The following is a 9,310-nucleotide window of genomic DNA, read 5'->3' as shown; positions in this document are numbered from 1 at the left end:
GACCTGGAATGAAACGCCGCGCTGGATTTCACCCGGCTACCGTGGCACGTTAAGCCCACTGTTTGATCAAGTAGAATTTTTAGGTTACTCCACGCAATTCCGTTTTAGCGCCGTAGCCCAAATGCCGATTTGCAATTCAGAATAACTCGAGTGTTTGTTTGGTTGTTGTCATGTACCTCGACTCCAGCGCTGCCTCTGAACAGCACCTGAACAGAACAGGAGCCATCCAAACAGAAAAACTGTTTGGCAATCGAGTGTAATTGTGCCTTTGCTAAAGTCTCACTTTGCCTAATTAGAATAATAAATCATGCCGCCTCGTTGTTTTCAAAGAGCCCTCCATCGTCTCGCCGAAGCAGGTGGGATTGTGGGATGGTGCGAAAAACAAAAGCTCTGATTACCCTGCTGCGGCTACAGTCGGTTAAAAGCACAACACGGCGCTCTCCGGGGAGGCCGAGTCAAAAAGCGAGCTGCACGGGATGATAAACCAGAGTGGGGAAAGGCAACTTGACAAATTTTGCATCATATGGTCGCCTGCACTTGACTTCTCTTGACATAAATCACTTGGCTCATTGGAAGATGGCAGACAGCGATGGTGGTGGGGTCGGGGTCGGGGTGGGGGGGTCTTTTCCAGGATGGTTGTTGTGTTGTTTGGTAGATGTGGAAACCTTTTAAATTAAAGGCACAACTTCAGGTTAAAACAATAGTGAGACTTCAGATTCCCATCCTAATTTGTGTTTACAATAAGAAGCTTTTACTCCATCCACAATGTAGAAATGCTGCATTTACTGTTTAGTTTAGTTCAGTTTAGTGTCAGCTCTTTCAAAAAGACACATAAACAGAACACATTTCTTGAATATTTGATTATCTTATTATCAGCCAAATGTGGTATAACCATTACACCATTTTCTAATTAAAACTCTAAATGTCATACTGATGTCAAATCCAATCAGTGTGGGCAGGTTTTCAGCCACACGCGTCCCCACACGATGCTAAATCAATTAACGTAAAAAAAATTTGAGGCCAAATGTTCTGCTTTAACTTTTTATACTGAGAAAAGATATAGAAATAAATATTCTGTTGTAAAACAGTAATCAGGCCGAGCTGGTAATGTGATAATGGTGTAAACTGGAATCTGTAGAGTGGCATTAAATGAAAATTTAATGAAACTTTTTGCACACACGCCCAGTTTGAGCTCCGCTACGTCATTTGCATACTTTTGTTACAGCCGTCTTAGCTGAATGTGCTGATTTTTATGATTGAATATCTCCTTCTGGACCTAAGTTGCTGTACAGCCTGATTATCCCCTTGATATCAAACCACAGGATGTTAAATGCAGATAAACTGACTGACAGATAAACGAATGCGGCAGTTCTGTGCAGTACTTCCTCTTCCTCTTCTGCTCCCTGCTAAGAGCGGCGGGGCTAAGCCACTCTTGCCCTACATACAGCCTAAACAGCCGATTACCGAATGTCCCTCTAATCCCATGCACCAGGGCATGTGCCACTGTCATCATGTACCAACCACCCAATCGCCCTGTAGCCACCGTCACTATTCCTGTCCCCACCAAGCCCCCCCCTAAAACCCAACCCTGCCACCCATGGCTCAGCTTCCTCCATTTTCTACTTTTATCCACTCTTCCGATTTACGTTGTTTTTTTGTCAGAAGCTGCGATACCGAAACCCCCTTTCAGAGCTGTCTCTCTCTATCTTTCCCCAGCAACACCCCATCCCATCCTCATCTCTCCCTCTCCACCCCACCCCAACCCGTTTCCAGTTTTAACCTCCTCTTGACCACCTGGCGTGGGATAGCTTCCTTTAGTCCCCCCCGCCCCCCCCACTGCCTCACCTAAACCACCAGACCTGAGATTAGGGTTAATCTGGACGTTGTGTCATCCTGTATCCATCCACCTCCCCCACAGCCTCATTCAGTCCTCCTCCCTCCCTCTTTACCAAAGAGGCTTTGGTTTAAAATCCTTTATTGTGTACACCACACTCCCCTCGCTGTGTCTTTCCGCCTGCTGCCAACTGCAACTTTTCCCCCCGCACCTCAGCATCAGCCAATCCCAAAACGGACGCTATCCCCAAGCGACGTTGGTTTGAAAAAAAGGAACCAAAAATGCCAGAAAAAGATTTCCACACTATTGCTGTCTTTGGAAATCTAGGATAGGAAGTAAAGGAGGACTCAAAATGGATCCGTGGCCTGTCTGTGCGCGCGCGAGCGTGCGCTAATGCATGACTGTACTTAGCGAGTTAGCATACAGGGCGATGACTTGTCATAATGGTGTGCATGCAACACTGGCAGGCTGTGGGTATGTGTGTGTATCTTTGTGTAATTGTTGGAGGGTGGCTGCACAAGTCACAGGATTTAGATGAGAGTCTGGAGAATTCATCCTCCACTCCACTGTCCTAGTCGCACCCCCTCCCTTCTCAAGTGCATTTATCCAGCCGAGCTCTTGCAGCCCTCTCACCCCGAGGACAGTCTAAAGGCGCGGAGGCCCGAGCTGGATGAGGAGACGCCACAATGGAGCTGGCTAGGATGTGTATAGAAGGGAGACAAAAAAAAATGGGGCTAAAAAGACACACAGCGCTAAAGCCCCTTTTCATGTTTTTGTCTTCACAAATAAATGGTGGATTGTCCCTCAAGCAAAAGTCTTCTTTCTTGAGTTGAAAAGCCGGGGGAAAAGCACTTGGCAGAGTGGTGGGATGGAGAGTGAGAGGTAGAGAGGCAGCGAGAGATGTAGGACAAGAATAAAGTCTCTTATCACAAGGGGGCAGAAAGAAAGACCCTTGAGCAGGAGAACCTGCACGAGTTGGGTGTTTTAATGAGAGAACTGGCAAGAAGGAGCCTCAGAAAAGGATCACAAGATGCTTCAAACGCCATCATACCATAATTACCCTCAACCAGGACTGCTAATTTGCTTGATAGCGGCGATGTGTTCACTTACTGCAGATCAAGAATATCAGTGAGTATTCCTGTCTAAATCCAGGCAAACACGCAGCGAGGTGCAGGACCGTCCGCTGGAGCGGCGCTAACGGGCGACTGGATGTGGCGAAATGTTTCAGAAAAGGGAGAGCGGAAGGAAAGAAACTCGTTCAAAGTGTCGGCGCGCGGGAGCGGAGCGTCCGCAGAGGCCGCGGCGAAGAGAGCGAAGCCGTGTAGACAGTGGATGTAAATTAATTGCTGTCATGTGGATTCTGGTCCCAGCAAATCAGGGTCACGTCGCTCTTCTGTGGTGCCTCGGCGTGATTGGAAAAAAAAGGGTCCAGGTCGCCTATGTAGATATATATGTAAAACCTAAAAAAAAAATATCCAACAGCTTTAAAATTTCTGATCCTTGCACAATTTATACATTTGTTGTAGGTGGAATTCTGATTGAGGATAATGTGACAAAGCAATAAAACTGCGTAAAAACCTGCAGATAAAATGAAATTATAATACAAATGAGCAGTAATGTGGAATAAAAGTCAGTGCAGCACTGCAACACTGGCTCTTGTATAATCTGCCTACAGTACACGTGATGGCCGTGCCGTGCCATAAAATCCTCTTCATCACCAGGAGCTTTTCAGAGAGTCACCTCAGGTCCAAACAGAACACTGGATGCCAACTAGTGCAGACCTAACAGGGTTATAAATGCACTGTGGTCCCATGAATTAGCCATGCTTATTACTGAAAATTACGACCGCGCTTTCTGCTTAACTAGGCTGCAAAATTGATTTACCTTTTTCTTCAGTCTGCCACGATCCCAAAGACACCCCCTTAATATGAAAGATACCAGTATTATTTTATGTGCTAATCAGAAAATATGTGAAGCATGGACTTTAATTACAAATAAAACAAAGACATGCTTTTATTAAAAATAAAAAACACCTAAAAAGTCACCAGCCTGCAAATCACACCAAAAATATGCTTTTTCCTATTTTGTTTTGTTTTTTTGTTTAAAAAAAAAAAAAAAAAAAAATCAGTAGACTTTACAGTGGAGTATGGCTCTTATTATATACATGTTTTCTTTGATACTGTATGCCCCAAAGCAAATCATTCATGTTCAAACAGTAATATCTGAACATGACAGAAATGGTGCAAAATGGGAAGTAGGTCACATAGCAATTTATTTGACAAAAAGGGATGGGGGTGGGGAACCGGGGCGTACGCAGAGGCAGCAGCGAAAGGGAAGGTTTTTGGAAACCCAGATCAGATAGTGTGTGTGTGTGTGTGTGTGGCTTATTGTATGGCTGACCTAAAAACAGAAAAGTTACATGGTGTTACTGATCGTTGGAGAAGTGCTCGATCAGTTTGGAATCTCGACGCTGACGCAGGGCTTTGTATAGTTTCCCCCCTTTGATTTTGGTGAATGAACACACACACACACACACACACACACACACACACACACACACACACACACACACACACACACACACACACACAGTGGTAGAGAAACCGAAACTGATATCACGGTCGCCCTTCCATGTTGGTAGATTCGACACAAGCGAGCCAGCAGCATTGATCAGTTGTCCCTGAACTGCACTCTGCCCCCCCCCCACACACACGCACACGCACACGCACACGCACGCACACACACACACACACACACACACACACACACACACACAGATCCTCAAACCCCCTACATCCTCCTAACCCCCCCCCCTCCCCCTTACAGCACTAAATGTGCGTGCACCCATATGCAGAGTTCACCCGTATTTACAGAGTAAATATGCAGAATCCACAGATGACACCGTGAACGTGTGTATTCCAGCGCAGACACCCACGCGCACTCATAAGCTCTCCGAAGAGCTCCGGATCCCGCTTAAATCCCGTCATCACCGAACACCTCAGCTATACGATCGGAGGCCATACATCCCAGAGGTCTCCTCCGACCTGCGATGCTAAACACTACAGCCGAGAGTCTCGGCGGCAGATTCAAGATCACGAGCGCCAACTTCTCCAGAAAATATGAAATAGAGAAATAGGAACGCCGTTAGATGAAGAGAGGGGATTAGCTGCACTATTAGATGAAAACAGCACTTACGCATAAATCTAAACTCTAAACCTATTGTGCTGCTACTTTAAAAGGTTAAAAGCTGGGTGTCACAGATAATGATTTGTCCTGTTTTTACAACCAAACACACACTGTGTGCTTTAAAAAAAAAAATCAATCCGGGGGTCAAAGAGTTTATGCATTCTTATTTGCATACTGACAGACGATCTACAGGATCTACTCTCCGCACAATCGAGACAATCTGTGCAGACTGCAGCGAGGATCCGCAAAGCCACATTAACACATAAGAGAGGCTCTGGAGCACCAGTCTTTTCTAATGACTCCATAATCCGACCCAAATGCTGCCTGCTTGCTAATCTCTCCATCGGATTACTATACTGGGGACGAGCACTGTCTACTTGTCTCCCTGTCGTGGGCCTGTCTGTCTCACCCGGCTCTTCTCTTTCATGTATTTTGCTTTATATTCCTCTGTAAAATAATTTTTTCAAAAAAGCCTCTGTGATCCTCGTGGATGTGCTGGTGGGGCTGCGCGGTTCTTTCTCTCCCGCCAGGTTCTTCACATCTGCAACCTGTTCAAACGGAGGAGATAGCGGGATGTCAAAATGTGCTCTCTAAGATCATTCTTTTCTCTTGATGATGTGCGCGTGAGCAAACCCCAGTACAGGAACACACCCTGCACGTCCCAACACGGCCTAAATTTATGCCCCGTGTGATGTTGTAGCGAGAATTTTAAATAAACACACACTTGACACACACACACACACACGTACGGGAGCAGATTCAATGTAATTCGGATTATTTTGTTCCTCTACACATTTTAAGAAACAGGCTGAAATATGTGCAAAACTGGTTTTGTGAATTTACAGGAATCGTGCTGTGTGTGTGTGTGCGTCTGTGTGTGAGAGAGATACACAGATGAATGTGTCTGTTTGGCCTCAGCTGCATCTTTAATGTCAACGGTTAAGAAAAAAGAAAAAAAATCTCAGAAAACAGAACTGTAAAATAGCACTAATGCTAGCTGATCTCTGAAAGCCCCTCCTGAGATTGTCCCTGTCTGCAGACTCACCGACAGCTGAGAGACGGATCACATTTGCCATGAAATGTGATATATCCTAGTTCTGGAATATTTGAAATCCTTCCAGGTTTGCAATAATGGCACGAATTTGAAATAGTTTGGGGTTTTTTTTTGTTTTGTTTTTTCGTGCCTTCGTCCGATGAGATGAAAGGATCTGGAGCGAACGTGTGTCAAAAGGCTTCTGGAAAGATGCGCAGACGCCGAGGCTGTTTTGGGTAAAGCCTCACGAATATCACACTGGCCGGGGCGGAAGAGCGGAAAATGTTTCATAACTGCACTTTTGTAATTAGAAAGGCTTTCTTTAATTATGACAATATTATTTGGATAAGTAGGACACAGATATAACAGGGCAGATGTCATAATATTTCAATAAAAATCACATCAATCAGAGATTTTGGCACACACTCGACTACATGCAGCTCAGTTCTAATCCTGCTTCTGCACGAATGTGGCGGTTGTGGTTGTCGGCGTATTTTGGAATAACGAGAGAGGTTAGGAGCGACTCGCTGCGATGAGCGAAGTGAAGAAGCGAGCCGTGACACACGAGAGAAGGCCATGGAGGAAGCGATGGAGGGCTGGAGGCAGGAGAGATGGAGGGAGAGGTGAGGCTGGTCCAGCTCGTTTCAGCTCTGCGTGTGTGTGTGTGTGTGTGTGTGTGTGTGTGTGTGTGTGCGAGAGAGGCAGGAAAAAGAGGGGGGGTGGGGGCACTCTGCTGTCCACTTCCAGGGATCAGCTGATGGCTATGGATGATGGAGCAGAGAGGGGTCAGGGGTCAAAGCCTTGCATTGTCAGCCAGGCATTGCTCTCCCATGGGGCTGCCTTCTTCGCTTGCCTCCCCCCACCCTCCACAACACACCACTCTGCGCTCTGCCATCAATCCCCCGCTGCCTCGTGTACATTTACATACATTTATCAACGTGGTGCGTTCGCGGGCGGCTCGCCTGCGCGGGCCGGGGGACGCGCTGCATGTGTTACGGGCCAGTCGCAGCGCGTCCGTCCACCCAAAGAGGGGAAAAAGCGCGTGCGTTACACCGTGATCGGGCTCTGACACGTGATGCGTTCGTGTGCCTGGGTGAATTTTCACAGATGTGTTTTTTTTATGCACATCTGTGGCTTTGCCTGTGTACGTGTGTGCGGGACGACCCCCCCCCCCCCCCCAACTCACCCCAGAATTAGAAGTACCCTTCTCAACCCTTGTCCTCCCATCCAACACACACACACACATGCACACCCCCCACCACTTTGCCTGTGTAATCCTTGCCAGCTGGCCCTGTTGGCTAATCCCTCTGCACTGATCAGCTGGGCCACGCATCCAGTACGGGACAGGACAGGGACAGGGGCAGAGAGGGGCGGGATGCTCTGTGTGACCGTGGTGTGTGTGTGTGTGTGTGTGTGTGTGTGTGAGAGAGAGAGAGAGAGAGAGAGAGAGAGCTGGGGGGTGGTGTCGACCAGAAAGCATAAATTGAAGCCCGTGCCTTTGCCTCAGCGCAGTGTGTCTGTGTGTGAGCCAGTTGCCTGTTCCTCCTCGTTCTGTCCATCCCTTATCTTTGTCCTTCTCCTCCTCCTCCTCCCTTGGATCCTGATACATATATATACCTATCTGGCGTATATATGTAGATTTTACAGCTTGGGCTTTTTTTTTTCTTCCTGTTTTTGGTTTTGTCTTGAGCAGATCCACTTGGATTTTTTTCTTTAAATGGTGGTGACTTGGGTAGAATTAAGATGAGTCTTTTTTTCCTTCCTTCTACCCTCTCTCCTGTTTTCCCTGACTGCATGCGTGACACCTGCCTGCCTCCCATCCCTGCATCCCACCACTGACCCCCCCTGTGTGCCTGCGTCCACACGCTCATCATCCCGAGCCCGCGAGGACCTTGGCGGGATGGAGCCGCGCGGTCTCACATCTACAACTACAGCGTCAACACAAACGCAAGCGGGGACCGAGGACCCAGAGGAGGAAATACCGGGCACCTCCGCCGCTGTTTTTCTGCAGCGTCTTTAGAAAGGAAGGATATATTTGATCTGAGCTATTCTGCTTGTACAAGTGTAGCATCCTAAATAGGGACGCAGTGACGAGTGTAATAACAAAGCAGCTTCAAACAGTCGCAGTTGTTCTGGACAGACATTCGTGTTCATTTTAGCAGCTAAAATGTGCTTTTCTGACAGATATCTGCTAAGTGATTCCTGTGCGTACCTAGCTATGAACCAAAGGATGGAGACATGTCATTTAGATCTTGTTTTTAAGTCTGTACATTGATATAGGTACATGAGCAGGGTGCAGAGAGAGAGAGAGAGAGAGAGGGAGAGAGAGAGAGAGCGAGAGAGAGTAGGAGGGTGGGCGAGAGGGAGGGTAAGGGGAGATAACGACACAGGCTTTACCAAGTGTAATTGAAGAACTGCTCGGTCTGATTAAACCTCACCAAGTTCTTTAACCAGGACCGGCAGAAGCTTGGCTTGCATCGAGGCGATGGGTCAGGCGCCGCTGCGCATCTGCAGCGCGTGCTCATAAGACATCCTGATGCCATCCTTTGTTTTGCTGCGAGGGGGGAAGATGGTCTGCAGGAATGGTAGCAGCCAGGTAGCCGAGGCTGCTGCTCCTCTCCGTGATGCCACAAAGGTAGCCGTGCTCGCTCCATCTCGTTCTCTCTCTCTGTGGTGCCTTTTTAATGATGCTGCTATAGAACGTAGACAGATAAACGCCTCAGTGCTGCATCTGCTGCTGTGATCAATCGCCTTTTTTTTTTCTCTCTCTCGTCCTTTTGTTCACATTTTGCTGCTGGAGAGACAGGAATGCATGCCTGCTCTGGTTCTGAACCCAGAGGAATCACAATGTCATTTGTCTTGTATTTTAACTGTTCTCCCCCCAACAGCCTCCCATTACTGTCTGCATATTAACCTGATTTCCAAAGAGAATACAAGCCGACGCGGGGGGGTTAGCATGCATTGCACTTTGAGGTGTGAAAGGACCGCATAGGAAGACCACAGGTGAGGAGAAGGACAATGTCAAATACTAATGGGCGGAAAAATATTCAATAATAAGGTCTATTCATATTAACAAGGCGGCTTTATTAATAAATGAACACCAAAGGGGGGAAAGTGGTTCTAAAAAGTGGGGTGATCAAATAAATCCAAGTGCATGTTGGCGTTGGAGTTTTGGGTTTGAGCTCTTTGTGTTCACAGTGGACCTTGATTTAATTTCAATACAATTAAGGCACGCGGTGAATGCCAAGAGAGAAGCC

General features: G+C 47.2%; 1 non-coding gene across 1 annotated transcript; it reads left to right on the top strand.

The window, feature by feature from the left end:
* Positions 1-9,227: 9,227 nt before the first annotated feature.
* Positions 9,228-9,310, top strand: mir124-3 (microRNA mir-124-3). Its single transcript, NR_105280.1, has one exon. It is a non-coding gene; the product is annotated as a microRNA mir-124-3 (primary transcript).

The sequence above is a fragment of the Takifugu rubripes genome, chromosome 2, assembly GCF_901000725.2.
Source record: "Takifugu rubripes chromosome 2, fTakRub1.2, whole genome shotgun sequence".
NCBI classification, from domain to species: Eukaryota; Metazoa; Chordata; class Actinopteri; order Tetraodontiformes; family Tetraodontidae; genus Takifugu; species Takifugu rubripes.
The sequence above is the reverse complement of the archived record's forward strand: the minus strand, read 5'-3'. Positions and strand labels throughout refer to the sequence as shown.